Raw genomic sequence first — 19,661 nt, 5'->3', positions numbered from 1 at the left:
GTAATAGAAAAGAAAGTTCATTGTTTGCCCTGAAACGCGATATGTGTCACGTACCTTTTATGAAAACTTTTAAGTTGCGATTTCAAGATGATGCTAACTTTTAGTGTCAAATTTGATCACATGGTACAACTTTGATCAGAGTGCTAGATAAAAAGCAGCAATATAGCTGACAATATTTGAACTTCAATTAATTGAGGCTGGTGTCATTTACTTGACGTTAAAAATGTTATATCGAATTGAATTACAATCGATATTACGAAGCAGTTTTAAAATACTTCAGACAGACAGTTGCGCTTGTTAGATATTATTTAATAATTATTTATAAAGCATTATAATTAAAAACATTTAATGTTAATATAACAATTTGTTGTTGTTGATCCAAATAGATTAGGAAATAACGAACATCGATAAGACAACTTGACGCTTTACGGAACTATTTGACGCTAGAAGCTAGGGTCAAGCGTAACCATGAAATTGCAACTTTGTGCTTTTTAGATAGTAGGTACTAATTTTTTCCCTAATTTGATGCAAATTTCGAAGTCGCATGATTTTTCATTGTCAAGCTATGAGCGATTTTGTAAGCGATGATTAAATATGTCCTAAACTTCTCTAGAAAAATGATCCTGACGAAATGTTTTTGAATGAATAAGTTTCGTAAACACGATTTAACTAAAATTGTATGAAAATGTAAACAACTAAACAAATATATCACACAATGCATAGAACCAATACGCATGGTCGTGAGATACAATCAGCGCCGCCAAATTCAGATATGCGAATTTACAAGTGCCGGACGTATATAAGCCCATCGAATGCATTGCCCGAAATTCAGAATTAAGTCGTCTTCTTTCCCGTCTTATTTAGCAAAACGCTGTTTGCTTATTGTTACTTAACCTCATTTTTTTCACAATTTTTATATCATTACAGTATTTTTTAAGTGATAAAAAATAAATTTGCCCCCCTACCTTAGGAACTTGACTACTCTGCCATGGTAAATCCAGGCCTGCTTGCAAATATGGTGTATTTTTATTTTTGCGAAGTGTATTTTAAGAAATAAACAGTAACAAATTTAATAGCTATAAATAATTTTTTAATGAAAAATAAACAACTATGGGATTTTTCTTCACTATTTTTAGATAAAAGTAAACAAATTTTCTTTATTCAGTAGAGTCTCGATAATCGGGAGTCCATAATAACCATGGGTGTTTCGATTAATGGAAAAATTCATTATAAATAAAACATTGCAAAAGGTGCATTGGAATGTATGTATTTAAGCGAAACTATAAGCATAGAATTAAACACGTGTTAACGTGATGCTATTCAGAATCATATAAGATGTATATACAAACAAACAATATCAATTTTTAAGTGATTTGTATAGAGCAATGTGGAAAATGCGGGTGGTCAAAAAGTGTTCCGTTTACTGGAAGTTTCCGATTATCGAGACTGTATTTTAAGAAATTAACGATGAAAAAAAATAACTAGAAATTTAATAACTAATAACTATGGAGGATGTAACTGACTTGATATGAAGAACTTATTTATGTCTTTAAACGCTCCCCTTCGGAAGTACATCAGGCATCAAAAACTTTGCACCATGTGTTTCATTTCTGTCAAATTCGATAGGTTTGAAAAAAATGTTTCAAGCAAAGGTGATGATATTCGACAAAAATTTGATACTACTGACGCCAGAAACTTCGAAGTAAAAGACTCCGTAAAGTCCTTGATTATTGATCATTCGTTTAGATACACCCGGTATTTTTGAGGTAAAGTATAGATTTATCTTAACCCAATAAAATCAATTCGATGAAAAATAGTAGCAATTTTGTAACAATTATTCTCTTCCTCTTTCATTCAAATCAACGACTAAATCATCTGATTTTGCATTTTGCTCGATTACCATTTTCCTCGAATCACCCCTACCTAGTATTGGTCTTAGAGCAATTGGATCAATATTATCACGCGGTTTGTTATTAGTTGTGGAAACATTTACACAATTATTTGATGCGGCTTGTGATTGTGTTCGTATTGCTTCGAATAAGTATTTATTACGATCAGTCTTTGGTTGCCGGCTATTAGATGGTTCGTGTCCAAGATTGTTCGCTTCGGATACGTAATATAATATATCCATTTTGTGGAAAGTTTCAATTGTAGTTTCCATATGAACCCGGAAAAATTGTTCAATAATTGGTTGCCCCAAATTAATTACGTAATATTTTTGTAAATCGTATGGAGGTAATTCAAATTTACTTTTGACGATATCCATTGCTAATAGAAGCCACAGTTTGGAAGTTCTTGATAATTTATCATTTAAATGAAATTGAGTATGGACTTCTACCATTAATTTATTGATGTGGTTCGGTAAGTATGTGCAGATTCCAATTCCATTTTGAAATAACTGAAATTAAATTTTGTATGTTTTTTTACTTTTTTGCACATTTCGGATGCAAATGGTTGTGTTTCAGGGAGGCCACAAAAATTAAATAAAAAACAAGTGAAAATAAAATATTGACTGAGTTAATTGATGAGATATCTTATATAGACAGTGTTCAATATCAGTGTTTGTATAATTTTTTATAAATAATGATAAGTTTAAAATAAAAATATTCATATAGGATAAAAGGACGACTATTTCTTCCAGAAATTTGAAAAAATTTCCTTAAGAATTATATTCTCATTTTTTGGAATCTTATGAAACGAATTTTTAAACGAAAAAAATGTTTCTTTGAAAATCGACTCCTTTGATTCCGTTATTGTTATCGGATCGGTATAATATGCAATTATCAAAGACTCAGTGCTCAAAATTCAACTCTACCAGCCACTTTCCGGTGCCGACAGATGTCTATGTCTATTTAATTTTTGGATGTGCTTGGCTCTAAAGTGGAGTCAAAAATTGTTGTAAACAATTTCTATAAATAAGAAAATTGAATTTTTTGAGTGGTAAAGTGGTTTTTAGACATTTGATTGGCTCATTTAATGCAAAAAAAAGTCTATTGTAATTTTGTTATTAAGGTCTCCTTTTCCGAGTTACTATTTAATGTCTCAAAAAGATCAAGAATGGTTGAAAACCAATCTTTGAACATCCCTTCACAAAATCTCAAAGAGTAATTAAAGCTTTTCTATTCTAAAGGCTTAATTTTTAATACTATGACACCGTCCGAAGTTGTTAATGGTTTTTTGGGTCTTCTTTATACCCTACAAAATCCAAAACCAGTGATCACAAAAGTTTTGAATTTCTTTTTAAACGTTCTGACAAATTCCCAAAAATCAGTCGTACACATATCGGTAAAATTGAAAAAATCATAAAAATTTGTTTGTGATTTGGATAAAAATTATCATCTATTTTTTGACAATTCTAAGATTGTTCTAATTTTCAATGCTCGATTAATCATATTATCTGGCAATTCACGAATTTCCTCGTTTGTGGCCTCTCTGAAAATTTTGTTATGTATTTTATGATCAGATATTAATAAAAATTGCTAACCTGAATCGTAAATAATTCCAAATCTTCTCCTTGACCGGATTTTAATAGCATCTCCAAATAAATGTAAAGAGAGGTAGTAAAAAGGCTTATTGGTCTACCAGAACTTAATCTAGCTTTATAGATAAAATCTCCTAACAATCTAATTGCATACCGAAAATATATTGGGTTTCTTAACTGCAGCATTTCACGATCTATAGTGCCAAAAAAATTTATTATTCTTCACACTCAGTCAAAAGCTAATTGTATCAGATACTCTAGGAGTATTCAATGTAGCTAAACTCTAAACTAAAAAAAAATGGATTTTAAAACCTAGATAACTTCACTTTTTAATCTACCGTTATGTCTAAAACGACACATTTCAGATCTTTATTAATTTAAAAATAAAATATTTCAAACCGAAACGTCCTGATTCCATTTCTTTAATCATTATTGATAAAATTATTCCGATATTTTTTTTTTCATTTGAGAGGATCTAAGCTTTGTTTTTCATCTTCGTGTGTCGAAAACAACACGTATGTAAAAAATTTTAATTGGTGCTCGTGTGAAAAATGTAATAAAAAGAAAATTAAATCTTATATTTGATTTTCAAAGGGTTCATGAACACTATTTTGTCCTAGGACGTTAAAAATGAAAACGCTCGTGTGAAAAATATATTAAAAAGAAAATTGAATCTTCTCAAATTCGATTTTCTATGTGTTTAACTATACATGAACGCCAATATGTCTGTCTCTAGGTTAAGTGGAGATAAATTCGAAATCACATAGGTTGCGTTTTAATTTTGTCCTTAATTCAATTAAATTAGTTACTTACGTTGATAATCTAATTGAAGTTTCATAATAAATGGATTTTTAAAATTTACTGAAGCCAAATCGAAATGGTTAATTGGTGCCGATGCCATATCGCTTGTGCGTTGAAAACGAAGCTTACTAAAATGTTCAATTGTCTTTTGATGATGTTAAAATGAAAAATCATTGAATTTTATGAAAGACTTTAGTTCTCTACGACGAAAAACCATAGATATATACGTGTTATATATATCTATGACTTACCGACTTACGAAGTCACGGTCGTGTATAGCCGCCAATTGCGACTTTGGTAATGCGCAATTTCGAATGAAAAATTTTTGTAGTCAATTTTAAAAGCAGCGCCTTAAAATACTTGTCTTTTATGTATATTAGAGCTCTTGTGTATGTGATTAAGATCATTTTCTATTTTTTCTGACAATGTCAAATAGGCAAAATGTTCTCAAGTCTTAATTATCTATTACTAAATATGCCCAACGTGTACCAAGTATGTACATTTTTGCTTCACAGAGAAGATTAACAAAGACAACAACACAATATTCAAACATCTGACAGAGAAACACAATAACAGATCATGTTATTCAATGCGCATGATCGTATTGACGGAAATCAGCTGTTTCAATAGTTACTGTTTGTTTTATTAATTCTTTGTAAAATTTCTAAAAAATGGTTAGATATTGTTTTATTTGCAAGGAATATTTTAAAGTAGACGTGTATCACAGGTTAGTAAAGTTTAATTATTAAACGGCAATTATTATGTTGTATGCACGTGCCAGGATATAATATTGTATATTAAGACATGCGCTTTAATTATCATGGTCTCTCATTTATTAGCCTCCTCAAACATCTTGGGGAAGTGGTTCTCACTCTGTTACCAGCATAGAGATATGACGATAGAGAACGCTAATCTGTAAGTGGATGCAATATGAGATGCGAGAGAGAAGACTGCCACTATAGTTCTCCTTTGTCCTCGTATAATACATATACTTAGGGACCGTTCATAAAATACGTCACGCTAAAATTAGGATTTTGAGACCCCCTCCTCCCGGTTGTCACACTGGGTCACACTTTCTGTGACCCCCTATAAATATTACGTCACAAAAACTAAAAATAGCAAATTTTGATAAATGGTATACAAATTTTTATATTAAAAAATATTAATTTTTTTTTCCAATAAAATTTAAATAAACTAACAAAACTCTTTTATAATAAAAATAGTGTTTTATATTTATCAGAAGTCCAAGGATTCTGTAAATGCTCCGATATGTCTATTATTGGTATTGTAACATCTTCTTCTATATCTTCGAAGCTACCATCCACTTCATCGTCATCTAACCATTCTGCATCCTCCGTACCAGCGTTTTCATCTCCTAATATACATAACAGCTCACGAGCTCGCCGAGATACGATCCGAGTTTTCTGTATGCTTCGAGCTACTTCATCTTTTTTTTCTGCTTTGGATGTATATTTTTCAAATGCAGTAAGGTTTTATGGGACGTGTGATATAGGCCACATTCTTTATATGTTCTACTTGCCAATTTATCATGAACTGATGGACAAAACCAATCATAAGGAACTTACTGAAAATCTACAGCTTTAGGCTGAAGTTCCACTGCAAGACGAGCAAATAAATTAATGTATGTTCCATCATCCGAATTGACTTTCGATACCACTAATGCGTGTTCAGTTTGTTGTAGTTTAAAAATTTTTAAATTTAGCTATCTGTATATTTACTTATTCGAAATGAATGCTGTTTATCATGACAAAAAATGAAGAAAAAGAAAATAGCCGAAAGATATTCTCCAATAAAATTTTTGATAAGCAGCGAACGTCACATTGTCTTAGACCCCCTGCCCCCCTTGTCACATTTTGTCACACTCAGCAGAAACCCCTCCCCCCCCTTGAACGTATTTTATGAACGGTCCCTTATACTTACTAATACATATAATACTATGTATATATATAATTATGACAAGGACACAAGGGAAGTCCCTGACAGTCTTCTCTCTCATTCATCATATCGCATTCGCAAGTAGTTAGAGAAGCAATCTTTGCAGTATGTACATTTTATATAAATTTATTTTATTTTAAAATGCTATCGTACACTGTACAAATTCTGCTAAGCACGACAAAATTCGATCTGTTATAATTAGTAGCATACAATCGTGAAACTAGATACGAATATTTAAATAGTCCCTAGGGACATTAATTTAAATAGAGAAAAATTTTATAGGTTGTCACTCTGTTTGCTAAAGCGCATGGAAGAATTTAACGACGGTCCGGGACGGTATTATATAAATATTTTTTGTTTCGTCGTGTGGGGTTTATCTTGATTTTTTACATTATATCTACAAAAAAAAAAAAAAGATTAAAAAGATTTGTTTTAACGCGTAATTTATTAAGTTGAACGTAATAACTTTGTGATAAACGTTAAATTTATTTCGAAATGGAAAATAATGATTTAATGGATGGGGATGATTTTAAACGGCGAAATAATTCATTCAAGGTGATTTTAAAACAACATATTATGGCAAAATTTGAAGAGTCAATAAAATTGAAGAAACAGTTTAGAAAAAAAAATAATGATGAAATTAACGTCGAAAAATTCAAATCCAATATGAGTCTGTGTTCATCGATTCAAGATAATTACGTGCTGAAAAGGAAAGAAAATATTCATTTTCAAATGAATGAAGCGAATATAATTTCTTCGGAAAATTCATTATCAGATGTACGTCGCATGAATGTTCACTATATGGAGGGCGACATCGAAAGTGGATACTTTGAAACGTGTGATATTTTATTTACACGAAATAATTCTGAAAATTTGGAACGGGATTTACAATCAAAAAAATCGAATGTGATCTTTGTAAATCATGTTAAATCACCGCCAAGTGTCTTTTTCGCAGTTGCAGGCACATCCGCAAATAATGTATCGTCTTCTGATATCGTTAAATCACCATTAATGTTAAATTTTTCTAAAAGCATCATCAAAACAGAATCAACGCCAAACATGAAAGCAAAATCATCGGATGATATTCCAACTTCGATGTATCCCGCAAAATTGCAAGTTCAAGAGAATTTTGACCATCTGGGAAGTCAACATGCTGCTGGAACTCGATCTACGTTGGTATCATCTATATCGTTGTCGACACTTTCTTGTGCTGATACGTTCTCAAAAATTTATAGATCAAATGGTCAAAGTGCGATTTCGAAAGAATTCTAAAATTCAATGAATTTCCACATTTATGTAGGTATTTCAAGTTTAATTTTTTTAAGATTTATATTTTCTGTATTCGCCTGCCTCCCTAAAAAAATGAAAAATTATATATCACCCTTCTTCGATGAAAATTTAAAAAACAAACTAATAAATTATTGAAAGAAAAAAAAAATTTCTTTTCAAAAATAAGTTTGCATTTAATATTTTAAACAATTTCAATGTTTTAAGAACAATTGATAGTGATTTTTTCAAAATTTGATATAAATGTGGTAAAGTATTTATAATTTCTTCAAAATTTGATATAAATGTGGGAACGTATCTATAATTTTCTCAAAATTTGATATAACTGTGGGAAAGTCTATAATTTCTTCAAAAATTGATATAAAAGTGGAAAATAATCTACAATTTCTTTAAAATTAATTATTTATTTTTTGGAAACATTTTATTGTACAAATTTTTTCAAATTAAAACGTAATTTTTAAACAGACATTAACATTTCATTAAGTGGGCAGTGGCGGATTTGAATATGAGTGTACCCTAGGTCCCAGGCATTCCAAGCCGCCTTTTTGGTATAGAAATATACATATATACAGGGGTATTCACGTTATTCGACATTAAAGATTGAGACTAAACTGTTTACTGTTTCATTTTAAGAAAATTGTATTCTGGAGTAGATCGAAGGTCATTGCGGCTGTACATTTTAAAATTTATATTTATTTAAAGTCGCTTTTTAACGGCGAGGTCATTAACGACTACTATTTACAAAACATTAATTTGCTAAATTTTATCTAATAACTTCACACTTTTAAGAAAGGAGATGGCTCGAAGACATTGTTCTTGATTTTTTAATATTACTTTGATGTTGTTTGACACACCCACGACTCTTCGTTGTTGTTGAAGGCTCTCATTTTAAATTGTTATTTTTATTTTCAGGTTTTACAATCAAAATAAAAGTGAGTTTCACTTAAACTTCACGGTTTTCGAAATATTCTGTATTTTCTAAAAATTACACAGTAGGTAATAGCAATTTTAACGTATAAATTCTCGCAAAGCTTATCTATATCCGCTTTTCAAGCCATATTTAACTTTGAATCTACTAATCGATTGAATTTTTTTGTTGCAATTGTGAATAATTGTATTACGTATACAGGTTGCCCAAAATGACTAAATGTTATTCGAAATGATAGTTTATCCAAAAGAAGGACAGATCGACATGATTTCTATTCTCGGAGAAAGGCTGCCAAGTTATTACCGTTTAAAATTTGTAATTCTTTAGTCATAACTTGGAGACAATCTGTATACGTAATTCAATTATTCACTATTGCTCCAAAAAATTCAATCGATTAGTAGATTCTCAAGTTAAATTTGGTTTGAAAAACGAATATGAGATTTGAGAAAATACAGAACACTTCGAAAACTATGAAGTCTAAGTGAGGTAAACCCTACTGAAAGTCACTTCAAAAACATACAAAGAATTTTAAAATACTCTAAGAAAATAATTTTAAAATCAATAAGCCCCCATCTATCCCACAAACAAAATTTGTTTAAAATTAAACAGTTTTGTCTTAATCTTTCATGTTAAATAATGTGAGTTATCCTGTATTAAAGTAAAATTCAATAATTTAACCCAAATCGCCTAAAACTAAATCCGCTACTGATTCATAAGGAGTTATTGAATTTATTTCAGATGAATTATTGGTCACAATAGCATGAAGATAATTTGGAAAATTAATCGTTAAATCCGCTACTGACTCAAAAAGAGTTCATTGAATTTATTTCAGGTGAATTATGGGTCACAATATCATGAAGATAATTTTGGAAAATTAATCGTACTAACGGAAAAACAGTCGGTGAGACAAAATGTGGTTTAAACCTAAAACTATTGAATCACAGTCGGGTACAAAAATTATTTAGCAGTGTGAGACCAATATTATCACTTGTAAGTTTTCTCCTTCCTCTGTAGAAAGCGCTATTCAGGATCCTTTCAACCCTCGGAGGAAAACAGTAGTGTTGATAATAACTTTTGATCTTTATTTTCAAAAATTTTTCGATTGAACTGTATATTTTCAAGATCGAATTATTTTTCGTGGAGATACAGATATCTGAAATTACAACAATTTTTTATATCTACGAAATTCTGTGCCGGTGATTGCAGAAGCGGATTAAAAAATTTTGCGGCCGTGTGTATTTTAAAAAATTATCACCTCCCGTAATATAAATCAATAAAGATTATTTTTTTTTTAGTTATTTAGGTGGATACATTCGCCAAAAATTCATTTTCTTAAATCACCAGAATATACCGTTTCTAACATTACGTGTTAGACTTTGAATTTCTTCAGTGTTTAAATTGATCAATTTGCTTAAAAACGAAAATTTACCGTAAATATTGTATACGCTTCGCATCTCGTTGTAAATTTAACCACAAGTCTGTCTATAATTATTAGGTATACTGTAACTGTGAATATTTCCCCTCCAGATAAAGAAGAAGTAATGTCCTCGGTAGATTCATCTGAAGCAACTTTCTTTTCCGTATCCTCTTTGTGTAACAGATTGTAATTTTTGGGACATTTACTCAATTTATGTTTATTTAAAAATTCCGCGCACGATTAATATCTTGTAGACCAGATATTTAAATAAAAATTTATTTATTTAATTAAATTTACAATTCAATTTACACTTGTACAAAACGTAAAGTAACAACAATTAAAAATAAATATTTTAATGAAACAAATTATCTAACAATCCGAACGTATGTCAAACGATTTTAATAATAAGTATGATTTGTGCATTAGATAGTTCACTTTATATATGCTTTTAAAATACTGCTTAGTAATTAAGGGATGTGTTTTAAAAGATCCTTTTTGTAATATGATCTTTTGTACAACAGTTGTGACCGTCCAGATGTTATAACATTAATGTTATTAAAGGTCAGCTTTCTCGTAATATTTAAAGATCAGTTTTCTGAGAAATATTTGAGTATAGCAATATTTAAAATAAACTTTCTAAAATATCTATTCTAATTTATGTTAACTAATAAACAAATTCGTAATATGCACATGTTGCATTATATTATGGTTTTAAGTATCTAAAAAAAATATAAGTAATAGAGAATATAATTCACGCGCCTCTTCGCGACCTCGCGTGTGTAGACACTCTAGTCGTAGTAAAAATCTTATATATAGCTTACGACGATAATATCTCCGTTTTCTGTAATAGAGTCTCATTTTTGAACGCAAGGACTAAAAACTTCAAAGTCCAACCAACATCTCTATAGTCGATAAACTCAACCTAACCCACCCGTAATCAAAACATTACAGAGTAATAAAAAAAAAAAAAAAATAGGAAATGTTCAAGGTAGCAAAAATGAAATAGATTAAAAAAAATCCAGTAGAATTAATTACATATGATACTAACTTTAAAAAAAAAATTTTGCTGAATTCGAACTAAGTAATTACTAAAATAACAAAATATATAGCCACGCTTTTATTAAGTCAGTTATCTGATGTTCAAAGAAATTACCATAATATTATGTCAAATACTGTCGTGAGACGAGTGATTTGCACGCGCATGTATTCTGCAGTACCGATTTCGCTACTACTAGAAGTAAATATATAGAAATGTATCTACTTTGCTTTGTGGATAATTCGTCTCTGTATGGCTGTATACACTAGTAAAGTATATTTGACGGATTACCTCTGCGCCATCTCGTGTTTTATTTTTTGTAATCATTAGTTTTGCAGAAATGATAGGAGAGCTGGTTAACGTTTTTGGGTAGGTGTTTGAAGCAATTTGAAATATCGTCAGATCCCTCTCCCATAATATTCTAATACAAAAATGCAGACCTGCATGGAGGGTAGCGGTATCTTTAGAACCCTTATATCAAACATATAAAACATTTGTTGCCAAAAATATCTCTAAGGAAACGTATTCTTTTTAAGTAAAATGAAATATTGAAAATGAAGAAAATAAACAAACAGGCCTTTTGCGAGAGATTTTAACCCTGTAAGATGCTTGCAAAAGTACTTTGCAAATAAATACAAAAAATATGTTTGCAGAAAGTTGAAATTTTTATAGGGTGTTATTTAGTATTCAAAATAAATATTTTAAAAATGACAGGTCTTTTTGATGGAATTTTCTACCTGCTCGGTGATCAAGATAAGTAATTTTGCAGGAATCTAGCATGGTTGAAATCTCTCGCAAATGGCCTGACTTGTTTAGTTTCTTCATTTTTCAATATTTAAGTTTACTTTAAAAAAGTACAAGTTGCATCATAGATATTTTTTGCAACAAAATATTTTATATGTTTGATAATATAGGGGTTCTAAAGATACCACTATTCTCCAGCCAGGTCTGCATTTTTGTATTAGGATTTTATGGGAGAGGTATCTGACGAATTTTCAGAATGCGTCAAACTTCTGCTCAAAAATGTCTACTAGCTCTAGGGATAAAATATCATTGTCATATGTTACAAGTGGAATTAATAATGATTAAATTTTCAAAAAAAAAAAAACGATCGAATCGAAATTGTTGTGTTGTTAATTGTGAAAACACATCCAATAATCCAGAATTGCAATTTTACCGTTTTTCTGAATATTATTATGAATTAGAGAGAAAACAAAACCTCTGTTTACAAAATAAAACACGAGGTGGCGTTCTACTTTACTACTTTACTTGAATGCAAATAAATTTGAATTTAGCAAGCTTTGGAAATTATGTGTGATTTAAACAAGGAAATTTTCATTGTAAAATTATCTGTCAAGTTAAACCGTAAAAATATTTTGTAGTCCAAGTTTTTATTTTCAACAGAAAGTCAAAAAAATTACAAAATCATATACATAAATATATATAGGAACCTAGCCCAAGTGAAATACGTCGTGTTTTTCTAGTCAATCATTTAACAGCCGAAAAATTCTGGCAATTGAATAAATTGATAGGCAACATAATATAAGCTCATGATCTCATGCACCTAATATCAAATCAAGATCAGATATTGTACAAGAACATGCTCGCCGCCAAATTTCTGAGATTTATTAGAAGATTAGATCAATATATATAATTCAATGTATTAATTAATCCAATCGAATTAAACATTGAACGTTATTAATCGAATCAAATTAAACAACTTACTTCAGTTTGGCCGTTTTTGAACCGGAAAGACTAGTTTTTCTTCTAAAATTGTAGTATTTACTTTTAAAGGAGGTTAAAGGAGGATTTTCAAATATTTGAGATAAAACCGATTTTTATAGAACCCACAATTTCGGATATACAGCTTTTCAAAGTTTCTCCATTTTTTCTAGTTACACAAAATTTCATCTTGTAAACCGTTAGAGATAGAACAAAAGTTAAAAAAAAAATGTTTCTTATAAAAAAATTAACAGCTTTTGTTTGGAACATTTTTTCTTAAACATCACTCATGGTTTTCGAAAATTTTCCTAAAAGTATTTTCCAGAATTTTTTTTCGTTTTTCTAGGATGTCACAAGACCACTAGTTGAAATGCTACCTGGAAATTTCCAACACCCAATTTGTTATAGTTTTGGAGAAAATGGACACCAAAATTTTGTCCTAATTTGCGACTACACGAGTAAATAGTGATGTTTACGAAAAAATGTTTTCGGAAAAAAGGAACATTTTTTATACTTCAACTTTTGTTCTGTATCTCTTTGTATCTCTTACTGTTTACTGTTTACTGTTTACAAGGTGAAATTTTCCGAACTATCGGTCCTGCAAAAATCGACTTGATCTAAAATTATTGAAAATTTAACCTTATTTAAAAATAAATACCACAGTTTTTAATGAAAAACCAATCCTTCCAAAGTTTTCGAGGTTTTTCGTATTTTTCGGCATGATCCGGTCGTTCACCGTGGTCGAAAACTTGGATTTAACATTGCCTTTACATTGCAAACAACATCACAAAATCAAACAGACTTGATTTGATGCAACGTTCACCTCCTTTTCATGTTTAGTTTGATTGAATCGTAAAAAAATTTGCGTTCAAGTATCGTTGGAGGCAAGTTAGAAACTCATTATATCTTATGTAGAAAATTTATAAAATGAAAATAAGGTCTGATTTAAATTTCGATATCACTGGACCTGTTTAAATCAGATTAGTCTTGTAAGATCTTATCATTCAATCAAAAGAAACAAAAAAATATGATTGAAGGTACAATAATTCTCACCCGGCTGAAATTTGGTAAGGTTGTTTAAAACACCATCATAAATGAAATCTAAAAAGTTCTCATCGATCCGAGACGTGGAAAAAAATTTACTCGGGGTCAATTGTTATAAAAACAGGTTTTACGTGATTTTCAGCAAAACGGTAAGTTTTATCATAAAACTAGTTCAGAAAAAAATTGTAGATAATTATATATAATAATGTCTCAATACTTTTTTTCAAGGGCCAAAGTTTCTGAGATATAACGATTCAAAAACTTGGAAGAGTTGTAATCGTTAAATATGTAATAAGTAATAAGTTACGTATATACATCACTGAAGCTGTAGTACAAGTACCAACATTTTTCTCTTGGTCAGTGTAACTTACATTCATACAATTTTTACTTGCAGATGTCAGGCAGTGGAGAATTTTGGCGTAAAGGTGGCATTTATGACTAATTTTTAATTCTTTAATGTAAATGGTGGAGTAAATGCCCAGTTAAAATTAGAAATTGTGAGAATAAGATACGAAATTGTATAAATAATATTTTTTATATGTAAATACACATAATTACTGATTTAAATTTGTTAGAAAATATTATTAAATTTTTAATGTAAGCTATAGAATTATATGTCCATCTCTAAAATCATATGACGATTGCAACTTTTCCAACTTTTTGAATCGTTATATCTAGGAAAAGATAGCTCTTTGGAAAAAAAGTATTAAGACATTATTTATATTTCTAATCTAAAATTTTTGTCTGAACTAATTTTATGATAAAACTAACCGTTTCGCTGAAAACCGCGAAAAACCCGTTTGTGTGAACTTTGACCCCGCGTAAATTATTTTCCGGATGATGTTTTGATCAATCCTATCAAATTTCAGCCAGGTACGTTGTACTTTCGATTGTTTAAATTGACCGGATCATTAGTTAAAAATACAGCATATAATTAATCATTAAACCAGGTAACCGAGTGTTAAACATTAGTCTCATTTTATATATGATATTCATCAGATACGTGTAGTTTCTAAATTCCTCCATTAAAAGTTAACGGAGACGAATTAATCAATACGCCACTGTATCAGACACGAGCCCAGGAATCACCCAAAGGGGAGATTCAAATGTTTGTTCGTCATGTTAGGTCATAAAGTTAATAAAAACATTTTATAATGTCAAAATGAGAGTTAATTCTGCGAGATACAGAAAAAAAGTTTCCAAATCTCTGTGCGTATCGACCTCTATATCGCGATGTATACTGAGCGAGGCTAAACCGTTCAGCCGATCTTGAAACATTGTCGATCCTAGGTATGTTTTGAGATGACGCAAAATTGAAGAGAAGCGTTCATTCGTCGCTGTTGTCATAGGCAAAAATTTCAGAATGCGTAGCATTTGGTAGACATTCGAAAACGCATTTTCATTGCAAATATCGAGTACTTCGAGTGAATTTTAGACGTACTGTCCGGCATTACGTTTTCGCCTAACTTGAAGTTCGTCCCAGATGTTACGGCAAAATTTAAGAGTATGGTTCAAAAAATTGAACACAAAAGTTTTCGTCAAAACTTTTCATTTTTTTGGGATAGACAAGCAAAATTTCATAAAATATTGCGATGATTCAAAAATCGCTCCTGTAAATGTGTAAGAAACAAATCGATGTAGGGTATGTAGATTGTGATCCGGAAATAATTTTTAATTGAATCAGTTTGTACATTCGAGCGTTGAGTCTGTTTCGTCATAAACCTTGGCTTTTTCAGTATTTTGCCTCAATGGACATGCGTTTCATAAATGGCTACATTTATAAGACTATATAGTGTTAGTTCAAATTTATGTTTAGCGATTCTCAATGAAGGGAGGAGAGATTCTCACTCCCAAATTTTCCTACAACTCGTGCGCACGAACCGGTATCCTACTAAATTTCAATCCTTTTGTAGCATTTTGATATAACATCCCAAACATTCTTAAGGTAATAAAGCTGTAAAAAATTTTTATGACAATAATTTTGCAGAAAAAAAAAAAAATAGAAATTAAACAAATTTAAGGATGCTTTGAGGCTAAATAGGATGTAATTGTAAACGGTCAATTACTTTTACGAATATTCAGTCTAATCCAAAACTGAATTGTACAAGCGGAAACATTTCCCGGTAGGGGGTGCACTGGCACCCCCCTGGCGGGCAAGAAAATACACAGAAAAATTATAATTTTTTTTTGTATTAAGTCACCTTTTGAATAAAAACTTAAAGCGTTTGGATTGCTGTCCAAATTTGTTGATAAATTTAGTGTCCTCCTCTACTCTTATTTCCTGTAAACATTGAGCATGCGTAGTCCAGTTAAAACTTGTAATTCTTGAGTAATAACTTTGAGAATATTTCGAAAAACCTGAAGGTTAAGTGAGGTAAGCCCTAATGAAACTCACTTTAAAAAAATACAACTTTGAAACGTTTCGTGTTTTCCGGACATCCTACAAAAATAATTGTAAAATGTACAGCCTCAATAAGTGTCCATCCATTTCAGAAACCAAATTTTCTTAAAATCAAGCATTTTTGCATTAATCTTTCATATCTAATAACTTGAATAACCCTATATACGTCGACGAGTTTGGATAAAGATTTTTAAAGTAAAAGTCAATAATTTTACCCAAATATTTTACGGACCTAAACCTAAATCCGCCACTGATTCACAAGGAGTTCATTTAATTTATTTCAGATGAATATTTTTTCTCATTTTAGATATCGTGTGCTCTCTTATATCGTTAGAAATACCTTCAAGTATGACTCTACCAGTTCATTGGAAATTAAATTTGAGTCCTGTGAAGTTAACATATAATTCGAAACGGATTGTAATCTATGGAAACCTTTATTAACCTTTTATTTGCCATTCCTACGCCTGTGCGTACAATGGTTAATCATAAATCAATATTTATAGGGTGTTTAAATTATTAAATATTTTGTTGTTATATTTAGTTTCAGATAAACCTACTTAAATATTATAGTCCGTCAATTCGCATGCATTCAGAAAACCGCAAAAATCTGCGAAAAAATTGGACACCAAAACCATTATTTACAAGTGAAAACAAACAATTGACTGAATTAATTGCTGAAATACCATGCATAGTCAGTGTTGATAACATAAACACATATATTCATGTGACACATACATAACTGATATTCAAGTATGGTACATACTATAAAATTTCCGCCTAATTGGCGCCCTCACGGGTAAACAGTTTATGTTTACGAAAAAATGTTTCAAGCAAAAGTTGTTTATTTTTTGATAAGCAACATTTTTCACATTTAAACTTTTGTTCTATCTCTAACGGTTTACAAGATGGGTCCTACGGACCCAAGACCCGATTGACCTATGTTGCTCATTTACGAACTTGACCTCACTTTTTACGTCCTCAGCACGCTATAAAAATTTCATGTATTTTTTCGTTTTTGAGTAATCGTGATGACAGACGGACAGACGACAGACAGACAGACAAGTGAAAATGGACTAATTACATGATTCTATAAGGTCCTATACCAAAATTTTTTTCGTAGCATCAATATTTTTAAGCGTTACAAACTTGTTACTAAACTTAATATACTATAGTTATTGAAATAAATACCACGATACTCGAAATAAAACTAAATTTTTTTTTTTTTTTTTCGAGTATCGTGGTATTTATTTAAATAACTATGTCTCAACTCGAAGTCAACAAGAATTCATCCTTATATTAATATACTATGTATATTTCATATATAAGTGGTATAAAAATATGAAATCGAAAATGAATAATGTATTTTATTGAACCGTACAAAATCTGGAAACGATTTCGCAATATTTAAAATAAAATCTATACTTTCGTCAAAATTTACGAGATGTCCAAAATTTTTGTAAAAAAAGAAATATAAAATGAAAAATGAGAAATATATATCTTTGGACCATGCAAAATGCTGTGACTTTAAATGGGCTATTTAAAACTAAAAAACCGATTTATGATTCATTTTATGATAATTCAAAAGATGTGGACGAATTAAATCAGCGAACTAATATGGACAAAACGTTTAATGATAATTTAGAATCGACGAGCTTAACAAGGTAGGTATCTCCACTTCGATTGAAATGTAGCAAAAAATTGGATATTTCAATTCGCGGATTTATTTGATGAAGGTAGTGTTGGCGAATTAAAATTGGATAATAATGACATGTGGGATAATTGAGTTAAAAATATTAACTATGTTGAAGGCGCACGCGAACGAGCTCGAAAACTTAAACATCATGATCAACCGTTGCATAAAAGTGATTCGATGTCGTATTGTTTTCAACAAATTATGACGACTTGATTTATTACAATGCCTGAAAGAATTTCTAAATGATTTGTTCATTTTTTTGTCAGGTCCTAATTTTATAAAAAATTATTAGTGTTTTTTTTTTTTTACAAAATCCCAAGCTTACTTTGTTATAGTTTTTGTATAATTTATTGTATTCCCACAATGTATTATACTTTTGTTAATATTTGATCTAATGTGTGCCTTCGCGGATAAACAGTGATGTTTACAAAAAAATGTTTCAAACACAAGTTGTTTTTTTTTATAAGGAACATTTATTTTTGAACTCCCCTCTTTTTTTTAGTACGCTATAAAAATTTCAGCCTGATATATCTATTCAATTTTGAGCTATCGTGTTGACAGACAGACGGGCAAACAATCGTAAATGGATTAATTAGGTGATTTTATGAACACCTATACAAAATTTTGTTCGTAGCATCAATATTTTTAAGCGTTACAAACTTGTTATTTTTTAGCGTTATCTCAGTTTATAATTTATATAAAATTCACTCGCTGTCTCAGTTATAGAGGTAACTATGACGATAAAATCGAAAGAACGAATCTCAGATATAGAGGTTTTCTTCGTCCCACTAACAGTGCCAATTCAGGTAATTCAGTGCCAAAGTGATGGAACCTCAGCATGAGTTCCAGTTATGGAGGTTTCTCACTTATCCAGCTGTTCCACTTATCCAAGTTCCACTGTATATTTGTTAATTGCAAACAACATATCATAAAAACAAAGATACCGAATTTGGTGCAAGGTCCAATATTTAATTTGATTGTAAAAATCGTTCTCAAAGAATCATTCATTGATTTTAAGCGTGCGATGTAATAAAAAATTGTTAGTCGTAATCAGGCTCCTTAAAAAAGAATTTAATGGCTATGACCTTTCGTAGAGGGGAAAGATGTTAGACGCCACTTTGACAATAGCCTCTCAAATTTTCATCCTTTTTATTAAAATTGGTTGTTAAAATGTAGCGCGGCCTTAAACCTATTTTATTGTAATAGTTTACTTAATTAAACCAATCACAAATTAAAAAGTCCGATTTATAAATATGAATTCAAATATAATGAATAGTAAATCAGTGGGAAAATTTCGATTGATTGACTCGAAAATTTCCTATTCATGAATTACGAATTATTATTTTTTATTAGGAATTACTAATATTTATCTGTTAAAAAAAATAATATTCGTTAAACAAAATTGTATTTTAATACATTTCATTTTGCGGTCTATTTTTATTAATTTATTTCTTTTTTTGGCTCACCCTTTTATTCTTAGATCTGTCTTAAATTACCACGGAATCTTGAAATATAATGCAAACTCCAGAAACTTGGTGCAAAATTTCAGCTACTTCTTCCTGTTGAACTCTCAAGAAGGCATCACACAGGAAAACCAGCATTCAAAATCAATCATCTGTAACATTTTTTTTAAGTGCCGCTACCGAAAATATTATTAACTTCTATATTGTATTATTATAATAATTAATTTGGGATATATATCCGCCTAACATATTTTCAGATTTGTGGCACTCCCGATTATACCGGAAGTTGGCCCAAAAATCCTTATTTCAAATGAATGCCCTATTTATTTTTACATAACTCGCTTAAGTCAATAAGTTTGTATGATACTTGTTCCATTTTGAAGTGATATATATCAATTTTTAAATTTATAACGGTGGATGAAGTCGGCAGCC

This window comes from Chrysoperla carnea, chromosome X (assembly GCF_905475395.1).
Source record: "Chrysoperla carnea chromosome X, inChrCarn1.1, whole genome shotgun sequence".
NCBI classification, from domain to species: Eukaryota; Metazoa; Arthropoda; class Insecta; order Neuroptera; family Chrysopidae; genus Chrysoperla; species Chrysoperla carnea.
The sequence above is the reverse complement of the archived record's forward strand: the minus strand, read 5'-3'. Positions refer to the sequence as shown.